General features: G+C 39.6%; 1 pseudogene; it reads left to right on the forward strand.

Annotated features, from left to right (window-relative positions):
• Window positions 1–8,318: 8,318 nt before the first annotated feature.
• Window positions 8,319–9,655, forward strand: LOC102821864 (annotated as a pseudogene).
• Window positions 9,656–12,010: the final 2,355 nt, after the last annotated feature.

Genomic DNA, 12,010 nt, shown 5'->3' on the forward strand with positions numbered 1-12,010 from the left:
GAAAATTTTAGAAAAACTTCAGATCATAGAATAGTTCTGAGACAATAGTGCACAGGTTGAAGGAAGAATCCAGGAAAATGTTACTTCGGGTGGGCATATGGGATGGCTCAAGTACCCAAGCCATGCTCAGGCAGTGACTCTGGAGCCACTTGGAGGAAGTATGGTCTCAGTCTTTACAAGGCTAACTGTTGGAAGTTGTTGATCAACTATGTTTCCCAAAGCAGGGTTTCAAGAAATACATCTGAGTAAGGTACCTCCATGACCACCACAAATAATTTGCAAAATATGGAAACATAGGTCACAGAAATTTAATGACAATTAACATTTAATGTACAGGGTCGCTATGGGTCGGACCCGACTCAACGGCACTTAACAACAACAACAACAACATACAGGATGACTAGGGACTACTTTAAGAATTAGAAATCAGTGCAGTATATTTACCATTCTCTTTTTTGGGAGCACTGAACACTCTTGTCTTTTATTTGAAACATAATTTAGGGATTTCATCTAAATGAATATGGTTTACTCAAATAGTCTATTTCTTACACTTTACATAATATTGTATTGCTAAGTTTTCCCCTTTTAAAAAACTGTTTATACAAAGGGAACACTAGAAATGCTAATCAAATACTCATTAATGGCTGAAAAGATAAGAGAGAACTTTCAATGAAATAATTTTTATAGCACTATATTCTTTTAATGTCTGAAAAAGTTTCATCTTCATGTAAACATACTGTTGGTTTCTGAATTTAATATTTTTAATTTAATGATGATATAGCTGTCTCTCAGAAGAGCTTGAGATATTCCTTAGCGCATACTTCAAAGGAATGTTTAGAGCTGCAGCCTCGGCAATTGTTTTGTGCTTTCATAAAATGGAATATCTAAGTGTTCCCAAGGAAGGCAAACACTTCAGGCCATAAATACATTTAAATATATAATTGAGATAGATAATATTCTGTATTCATTAAGGCCTATGGCCCCTCTTGCAAAATATATAGCTTTCATATTCTGCCTTCTGTTAATATTTCTCTCTCTATTCTCTCCTGTCCTTTTTTCCTGCACACATAGTGTTGTTCATTATCAAACGTCATTATTAGAATCATCATCTGACCTATTACCTACTGTAATCATAAGCTTTCAATATTCTATGTACAATAGGACAGAATCAAGGCTCCTTGGTTAAAGGTCAAATAAAAATTAAAACTTAAATCTACAGTTTCTCTCAGAAGCATCTAGACCAAATGCTGGTGTCTTCTGTCAGAAGCTTAAAGAGATCTTAACGTTTTTGTTTTGTTTCCCCTTAACAATGAAGTTCAGCCTGCTTGGATACAGAGTACCTGACACTCATCCACAGTGGAATATTTTTATGAAAGTGTTGTGAGCTCAGGAAATCTGATGGAGGCCAAACAGTCCTAATGAGGGCAGCAGGTACCTTGGCTCATTAGTGTTCCCATTTCCCCTGGATCTTTTGACACTAGAATATTTATATACACACCATATACATATATATCTTAAGATACTCATGGAGCAAAGTCCATTATTATTCACTGGCATTTTATTTAGAATTTATTTTAAAACATGAAGAGCTTTTTTCAAGTTGGAGGTGCTTTCTCACTTTTCCTCAGGAAGATACGCTGTTAATGTGGCATATAAATGTGTTTTGCCTCTCTGACATTTTGAGCTCAAAAAGCAAGCTCATATTTTAAAAGGTAAGCATATATCCAAACATTCTAAAGATAAATGAAATTTATGAAAATATCCTTTCAGTAAATATTTTTAAATATTCCAATCAATAATTGCTCTACCTAGGATATCAGCTTCCTATTTCTTACTGAAGCTCCCCACCCCAAGGGAAAAAAAAAACAAGTGAGACTTACATTAACTTAATACTAATTACTGAATTGAATCTAGCTCACACAGAAAGAAAAGAATCAACTGAAAATTCCAAATCCACCTTATTTTGGGTTTGTTTGTTTGTTTTATACTATATACTGCCAAAGCTTCAGAGGAACAGCAATGGACTACTAACAGCAAGGTTGGCAGTTGAAACTCAACGGCTGCTCCTTAGAAACCCTGTATAGATAGGGTCGCTGTGAGTCAGAACCCAGTCAAAGTCATTAACAATAACAAACAAGCAAGTTGCTTGCCCAGAAGATATCAAGGCAAGTGGTCAGGTCCCCTCAGGGAAAACCCCCTTCTAAGACTAAGACTCAATGGGAATACATGCTCTGATTGGTTACCACATCCATCACCAATAAGGGGAAGTGAGGGAAAAACAGCAATGAAACTGCGAGCTAAGCCCTACAACGTTCAATAGACCCTTGTGAACCAGGGTGGAGACCTGGTTGACCAGCAGTATGGCAAGACCTGGGGACTTTTGGGTCCAGAGACAGTGACATAGCCACAGAGGACTAGAGTGGAGAGTGAAGCATCCAGCTGATAAGAAAAGAGGGCATATGCATAAGAACACCCACATTTGCAGATAATACCCATTTGATCTGGCTTCAATGACTGGATGATCAGAGCTCAACTAGAAGAAAAGAGGAAAAAAAGAGTAATCTGATACAATTTGATGAACTTGACCTATACCTATGGATGCAGTAGCTCAAAAGAGGGAGCAAATCTTTATAGCAGGGATCATTCCCAACCCCCTCTATACACAGAGTAGACAGGGATGGGCAACTTGGACATTGGCTACCAAAAACGGGTTAGGGGGGTGGGCTATAAAGGCAAGAAGTTACTGGCTTACAAGCTTTCAAGAGGGAGCCTAGATCCAGAAGGTGTGGAGGAAGGTAAAATCTCCACTGAGTAGTATCCAGTCTGTCTGGACAGGACTGATGAAACGAAATGCAGGTAGGTCTCTTGTGATACAATAGTGAATAATTGTAATCAGGACTGATTGTAAGGGTTGGATATGTAAAGGTAGACGTTTTGTAGCAAAAGGAGGGGAGTGATTGACTTTGCAGTCCAGGAGCTGAGGTCCCTGGGACCAGCATCAAGGGAGAAGAGGCAAGTGCAGGACCCTACCCAGAGAAACAGTGATGCCAGAGATGGAGGCAGAGACGAAGACGTGGAGAGATGGAGCAGCTGGGGATTTTAGACACAAATAGGGAGAAGGGCTGTGTGCTGACGACTAGGGGGGAGGGGTCGGGGGGGGCAGAGGCAGGCTTGCAGGGTATACCCTTTGGTTTGGTTGGTTGATGATACATGGAGGGGATTGTAACCATGGCAATGAAATGATATACAATAGGATGAATGTAAAGCTAACGTTCTTCCATGTAAACTATCACATAATTCACAATAATACATTTTTTTAAAAAGTCATTAACAATAACAAAGATTCCCCTACTGCAGAATTTGTGAATCGTGTCCCCTGTTGGAGCCTCATGAATTCAGCTTTTGGATATAGAATCAATGGTAGCGGTTGTTATGTGCCGTGGAGTCGGGCCTGACTCATATCGACCCTGTATAGGGTTTCCAAGGTTGTAAATCTTTACAGGAGCAGAAAGCTTCATCTTTCTCCTGCAGAACAGCTGGTAGTTTTGAACTGCTGACCATGAGTTTAGCAGCCTGAATCATAACCACTACGTTACCAGAGACACTGCAGTATTATACCAAGTGTGCTAAGAACTCTTTTAATCAATGATGATCCCTGCTAATGGATAAGTTGCATAAAATGTGTGTTGAGCTGTCCCTCAGAGATGAGAGCTTTTCTACTGAAATCTATTTATGAGTTATTTCTTAAATCACTAGTCAGGCTAAGTAAGCTTTTTCTGACAGCTTTGGACCTCAGTTTTCTGCTTTCATTTTTTCTCTTTCATAATAGCAAAATCTATATTTAAAGTGTTTGACATTTTTTCCTACCTGTATTTTATTCTTCACTTACAGATGTAACTTTGTCTTCTATCCCTTCCCCCTGCCAATGTGCAACTTCTGTCCTCCACATGTTTTATATATTCAAAACAATGTAGATGACAGGGAAGGGGGAGCAGGTATCTTCTTTACATTTAATATATAAGTTACATTTAATATATAGCTAAAATAGTTACATTTAATATAGTTAATTAATAAGTTACATTTAATATATAGCTAAATCAATATTAAAGGAGCTCTGGTAGCATAGTGGTTACGAATCAGGCTGCGAACCTTAAGGTCAGCAGTTTGAAACTATCAGCTGCTTCACAGGAGAAAGATGAGACTTTCTGCTCCTGTAAAGATTTATAGCCTCGGAAACCCTGTACAGGGTCACTATGGGTAGGAACCGACTCAACGGCACTTAAAAACAATAAATCAATACTTTATACATTTTTACCTGCATTTTCTATGCATTGTTGTTGTTGTTGTTAAGTGTTGTCGAGTCAGTTCTGACCCTGTATAGGGTTTCCAAGGAGGAGCTAGTGATCTTTGAACTGCCGACTTTGTGCTTCAAACTGACTTTGCAGTCCAGTGCATTAGCCCATAGTGTCACACCAAGACTCCTCTCTATACATACTATTCTAAAAAGATCTCAAAGCAGTTCCTGTGAGAACAAAAAAGTTGGTGTGTTTGTCATTTGTTAAACAACACCCAATACCATTCCACTGTATTTTATGAGAACAAAAAATAAAAGTATTTGTCTATAAAACAGATACTATATTTTGAAAAATTTCCGAATTTTCCAGAAGCAGCTGTCAAGAGATCAGACGACGTATTGCACTGGGCAAATCTGCTGCACAGGAACTTTTTAAAGTATTGAAGAGCAGAGATGTCAGCTTGAGGACTAGGGTGCGCCTGACCCAGGCCATGGTGTTTTCAATAGCCTCATATGGATGTGAAAGCTGGACAGTGAATAAGGAAGATCGTAGAAGAATTGATGCTTTTGAGTTGTGGTGTTGGAGGAGAATACTGAAAGTGTCTTGGACTACCAAAAGAACCAATAGATCTGTTTTGGAAGAAGTGCACCCAGAGTGCTCCTTGGAGGACAGGATGGTTAAGCTTCGTCTATCATACTTTGGACATATTGTCCGGAGGAAACAATCGTTGGAGAAGGATGTCATGCTGGGTAAGGTGGAGGGTCAGAGAAAAAGAGGAAGACCTCTAACGAGATGGATCGGCCAGGTGGCATCATTGATGGACTCAAGTGTGGCAGCGGTAGTGAGGTAGGCCCAGGATCGGACATTGTTTCGTTCTGCTGTGCATGGGGTCGCTATGAGTTGGTTCCGACTTGATGGCACCTGACAACAACAACAACATATTTTGAAAATTTTGGATGTAATGCAAATGATATATTGCATTAGCCAAATCTGCTGCAAAATACCTCTTTTAAAGTTAAACAACAAAGAAAATGAATTTGAGAACTAAGGTGCTCCTGACCCAAGCCATAGTATTTTCAATTGCCTTATGTGCATGTGAAAGTTGGAGAGTGAATAAGGAAGACAGTGTAAGAATTGATGCTAAGAATTGATGCATTTGAATTATGGTGTTGGAGAAGAATATTAAAAGTACCATCAACTGCCAGAAGAGCAAACAAATCTGTGTTGGACGAATTGCAGCCAGAATATTCCTTAGAAGCCAATGTGGGGAAACTTCAACTTTCTGGGAATTAGAAAACCAAAAAAGAAGAACACACTCAGCATTTATCAAGATGAAAGAAATGAAGAAAGAATTCAAGCCTTGATTTTAAATACTCAAGGATTCTATTGACAAAATATTGAATTTTGCTTGAATCCATAATCAACACTCACAGAAGCTGCATTCAAGATATCAAGCAACATATTGCATTGGGCACATTTGCTGCACAAGACCTCTTTAAGATATCAGTTTGAGGAGTGAGGTGTGCCTGACCTAATCCATGATATGGCTCTGGTAGCATAGTGGTTACGAATCCGGCTGCGAACCTTAAGGTCAGCGGTTCGAAACTACCAGATGCTCCGCGGAAGAAAGATCAGGCTTTCTACTCCCGTAAAGATTTACATCCTTGGAAACCCTGTACAGGGTCGCTATGGGTCGGAACCGACTCGAAGGCACTTAACAACAACAACAACATATGCATATGAGTCATGGTGTGGTTCTGTGGGTTAATGTGCCAGACTGCAAAGACATTTAAACTGCAAGGTCGGTGGTTCAAGCTCACCAGCTGCTCCTCAGAAACCCTCTACAGGGTAACTATGGGTTGGATTGACTCGACAGCACTTAACAACAACAACATATGCATTTGAAAATTGGAAAATGAATAAAGAAAACCAGAGGAATTGATGCACTTGAGTTATGGTGCTAAAGAATATTAAAAGTACCAGAAGAACAAACAAATCTTTTGGAAGAAGTACAACCAGAATGCACCATGGAAACCAAGATGGTAAGACTTCAGCTCTCGTACTTCAGACAACTTTTCAGGAAGGACCAGTCCTTGGAGAAGACCTCATGCTCGGTAAAGTCGAGGGTCAGCAAAAGGAGACAGACCCTTAATAAAATGCAATGGCACAGTGACAACAGCAAAGGGGTCAAGTGTGTCCATTGTAAGAATGGCACAGGATGGGGCAGTGCTTCTTTCTGTTGTGACTGGGGTTGCTATGAGTTGGAACCAGCCCGATGCCACCTAACAACACCTCACTAATTCCTGGTGATCCCATGTGGTTCAGAGTAGCACTGCTCCACAGGGTTTTCTTGACTAGTATTGTCAGGTCCTTTTTCCACACACCAGTTAGTGGGTTTTAACCACCAACCTTTAAGTTTAGTGGTGTTGGTGGTTGTGTGCTTTGGAGTCAGTTCTGACTCACAGCAACCGTGTATAGGATCTTCAATTCTATAAATCTTTATGGGAGCAGAAAGCCTCATCTTTCTCCCATGAAGTGATTGATAGATTAGAACTGCTGACCTTGTGGTTAGCAGCCCAGCTCTTAATCCACTATGCTACCAGGGTTACTTTGGGTTAGTTGGTGAGTACAAACTGCACTATGTCTAGTGTTGTCATAAGTCAGAATCAAATAGATGACAACAAGTTTAGTTTCAATGTTTTATCTACCAACTCAACTCCCAAATTCTCTTTAATTGATATAACTTCTCTTACAGTAAGTCTTATAGGAGTCTTGATGTAACGCTGTGGGTTACTGTGCTGGACTGCAAAGTTGCTTTGAACTACAAGGTTGATGGTTAAAGCTCACCAGCTGCTCCTCAGAAATCCTATATGGGTAAGAACCAACGCAATGGCATGTAACAACAACAATAACATAGTAAGGTACATTACATATTTTCCCAATTTTCTCTTAGAATTAAAAAAGTCTGGACACTGACTCACTGCAACATGGACAGGGTGCTTTCCAGCTGGTACATAGTTCACAGCCATACAAAAAGGGGCTGGTGAAAAGTCTAAAGGATTAGGGCTGGGGCAAAAAAGCAATCCCCAGGGAAAGATAAATAAAAAGTGTAGACTTTAAGGTTTTGGTAGGGGAAATGGCTGCAACTGACAAGAAGCATATAGCATAAAAAAATTTTGTCAGAGTAAAGAAAAAGCCCATTGAGTTCTACGTTAGTTATCCTTCCTCAGAGAGTTCACAACAGTGTGGACAATAACCAGACATAGTTTCAACTGACCCTACAAAAATGAATACACTTAATAATTACCTACTAGGGTATCGTCGTGTTAGTTGCCACTACCAAGTTGATTCTAACTCATGGTGATCCCACATGTGCAGAGAAGAATTTTCAAACTTGTAACCATTCGTAAGTATATCATCAAGTCTGTAGTTCAAGGTGCTTCTGGGTATGTTCAAATTGCTAACCTTTTGATGTGTCATCAAGCACATAACAGTATGCATCATTCTGGGACTTTATAAAAATGAATAGACTAAACTGTAGTTTCTCAGGGGTAACTTGAGTAAATGGCACAAAATACATCATGCCATTCCTATCGCATTTGATAAGACTGCCTTGCTGACTGTGCGGTTCATCCCTCAAAGCTTACATGTCTTTATTTTTATTTACAGAAACAAACAGATATTTCCTGGTGCCTTCACAAGAGGTAGAAATTAAGTCTTTTTTAACTAGACTAATAGTAAGAGCAAGCCTTTTGTGACTCTTTAGACTGGATCTGACCCAAGTTTATTCTCCCTTATCTCCTGTATCACACCATCTGTTTCCTTCAGAGTGCTTCCCAGTTTTCTTTCATTGTGATTATTTAATTAATTTCCCCTAATTAAACTGTAAGCTACATGAGACTACAGTTATCTTCAACTTTTATTTCAGTATCAGAAACATGTGTCAAAACACAAAACACTGTGAAAAGGTAAAAGTCAAAATTCTCTGGACTAGTAATTTTGTTTCTTTTAAGAAACAGAGGGATGGTGTGTCTTGGCGCCAGGGCGTCTGGGTCGCCCAGCAGGAGGGCCAATGTCTGCAGACTTTGGCTGACCTTTACTCCCTGAGAGTCCAGTTTTTGAGCAAATTGAAAGAAAAGAACAGCATCCTGACATCAGCAATGGAGAAGCTACCAGGAAACTCCCTCAGGGTGTCGTTTATGGTGGGGTACGAAGATCAGATCAAAATCAGCAGAAGGAAATGGTGGTGTACGGGGGTGTAACCGATCAGCTGAAGGTAGAAATGAACTACATGAAAGATGTGACAGCCACTCTGGAAAAAGTAAGGGAGCGAATGTATGTAGACTATGATGAAATGAGGCAGAAGATTCGCCAGCTCACCCAGGAATTATCAGTTTCACATGCCCAGAAAAACTATCTAGAGAATCACATCCAAACACAGTCATCAGCCTGTATAGTTTTAATGCCATGAACTCGACTTTGGCATTGGACTCCACTGGCCCGCAGGAAACACTCGTAGATGTTACTCTGGAAAATAGCAACATTATGGATCAAATCAGAAATCTGCAGCGGACATATGAAGCATCCATGAACAAGCTTCGGGAGAAGCAGAGGCAGCTAGAGGTCACGCAAATTGAAAACCAGCTGCTGAAAATGAAGGTAGAATCATCCCATGAAGCTAATGCTGAGAGAGATGACCAGGGAGCTGTACAGCCAGTAGGAAGAAAAGCTGCGTGAAGAACAGCAGAAGCACAGTGTTGAGAAAGAAGCTTCTGTAAGATACCAATAGTTTTCTGAAAGCAATTGAAGAGGCCAATAAAAAGATGCGCTTGGCTGAGAAGAAAGACCAGAGGATTGGGGAGCTAGATAGGCTCATCGAGCACATGGAAAAGGAGCGTCATCAATTGCAACTCCAGCTCCTAGAGCATGAAACAGAAATGTCAGGAGAAATAACTGGTTCTGATAAGGAAAGGTATCAGCAACTGGAGGAGGCATCTGCCAGTGTCGGTGAACGGATCCGACACCTAGATGATATGGTGCATTGCCAACAGAAGAAAGTCAAACAGATGGTTGAGGAGATGGAATCCTTAAAGAAAAATGTGCAACAGAAACAACTCTTAATAGTGCAACTCTTAGAAAAGATATCTTTCTTAGAAGGAGAGAACAATGAACTCCAAAGCAGATTGGACTATTTAATAGAAACCCAGCCCACGACTGAAGTGGAAACTAGAGAGATTGGAGTAGGCATTGATCTTCTACCCAGCCAGACAGGAAGAACTCGTGAAATTGACTTGCCTTCCAGGAACTACACCCCGTACACTAGAGTCCTTGAGTTAGCCAGGAAGAAAACTCTGACCTAGACGCCCAGATAAGGACACTTGTTACAAATGGACAAAGACCCTGATCTCTGAGTCTTGAATTCTGGACAGAATGATGTTTGCCTTCTCACATACACAATTTAAGCCAGAATGGAACTTACAGAGGTTCTGACCCAATTCCACCACATGAAGAAAGTGAAGACAAGGGGGAGGAGAGAGAGGTTTATAAGGTCATCTGTCAGATGCCCACTCAACACATCCTGCTGCCCTATATCATAATTTGTTTCTCATATAGACACTGAATTGCTTCACCATTGATTTCACTAGACTTTGTTTGGGAGGAAAAAGGGCATTAGCTTGGAATTCATCTCACGGTCATTGGTTACTGTGTGAAGGTTTTGTTTACTCATACAACTATTAATGACAGTGTTTCTCTGGAACAGATGCATGGCCATCTGTAGACACATGAGCCTGGAAGAGATGGGCTCCTAGTGTTCAGCTGCTCTGTCTTCTGGGTCCTGATGATTGAGTCTGTGCAGGATTGGTAGAAGCCATGGTTAGAAAGGGTTCTTACTTGGACCACACAGCTCCAAGCTTCATTTTAACATGCTAATCCCCTGGATTTAATTAATCTGTGCCTTATGGCTTTATTTGGCCAGTTGAAATCACTATATTTATACAATCTGTGATTCATTTTTTCTTGCTTACTTCAACTTAAGGAGAATTTTGTATATTGTGGAAACATCATTTAATGCTGAAGCGTCAGTTGATATTTTGTTAAGTGGTGAGAAAACTCTTCATGCATGTTCTACTTTGGGAATATAACCCATGTCACTCATATTTAATAAATGCTATATATTTTGTTTTTAAAAAGACAGAAAAGAAGGAAAAGAAAAAAATCAATGTCAGAAGAGACTCTTAAAACTTGCTCTTGAGCACAGACAAACTAAAGTGAATAAAAGAAATAAGGAAATAAAAGCACTGAACAGAAAGTTTCAAAGAAACTCTCAAGAAGACAAAGTCAAGTATTATAATGAAATGTGCAAGGACCCAGATAAGAAAGCCAAAATGGGAAAACACACTTAGCATTTCTCAAGCTGAAAGAACTGAAGAAAAAAGTCCAGTCCAAATTTGCCATACTGAAAGATTCTATGGCAAAATATTGAATGATACAGGAAGCATTCAAAGAAGATGAATGCACAGAGTCACTGTAACAAAAGGAAATGATCAATGCTCAGCCATTTCAAGAGGTAGAATATATTCAAGAACCAATGGTACTGAAGGACGAAATCCAGCATATAGTGAAGTGATTGACAAAAAATACGACTCTAGGAATTGACTGACTATAAATTAAAATCTTTCAACTAATTGATGCAGCTGTGGAGGTGCTCACTCATCTATGCCAAAAAAATTTGGAATACAGGTACCTGGCCAACCAGTTGGAATAAATCCTTATTGTGTGCATTCCAACAGAATGTAGAAATATTTGAACAATATTATTTATATCGCATGCAAGTAAAATTTTGCTCAAGATGCTTAAAAAATGATTGTAACAGTACATCCACAGAGAACTGCCAGCAATTCAAGGCAGATTCAGAAGAGGACATGAGATCAGGGATACTACTACTGATGTCAGATAGATTTGGGATGAAAGCAGAGAAAACCAAAAAGACATTTACTTGTGCTTTATTGAATACGTATAGGCTTTTAATTGTGTGTAGCATGGATACTATGGATAACACTGAGAAGAATGAGTACCCAGAACACTTCATTGTTCTCTTGAGGAACCTGTACTTGGACCAGGATGCAGTTGTTAGAACAAAACAGGGAGATACTAAATAGTTTAAAATCCGAAAAGATGTGTGCTAGGATTTTATCTTTCACCATAAGCATTCAATCTGTATACTGAGCAAATAATCCAAGAAACTGGATTCTATTAAAAAGAGCAGGGCGTCAGGATTGGAGGAATACTAATTGACAAACTGCAATATGCAGATGATAATAACTTTTTTTGCTGAAAGAGAAGAGGACTTAAAATACTTACTGATATGTCAGACAAGGGACTCATGTCTAAAATATACAGGAAACTACAACACCTCTACAAGAAAATGACAAATAACCCAATTAAAAAGTGGGCACAGGATATGAACAGACACTTCACTAAGGAAGAGATCTGGGCAGCCAACAAACATGAAGAAATGCTCATGATCACTAACCATTAGAGAGACGCAAATCAAAACAACAATGAGATATCATCTCACACCAACAATAACAGCAAAGATGAAAAATGTGGAAGACAATAAATGCTGGCGGGAATATGGAGAGACTGGGACACTCCTGCATTGCTGGTGGGACTGCAAAATGGTCCAACCTCTCTGGAAAGCAATATGGCGTTTC

This window comes from Chrysochloris asiatica, unplaced genomic scaffold (assembly GCF_000296735.1).
Source record: "Chrysochloris asiatica unplaced genomic scaffold, ChrAsi1.0 scaffold00010, whole genome shotgun sequence".
Lineage (NCBI taxonomy): Eukaryota > Metazoa > Chordata > Mammalia > Afrosoricida > Chrysochloridae > Chrysochloris > Chrysochloris asiatica.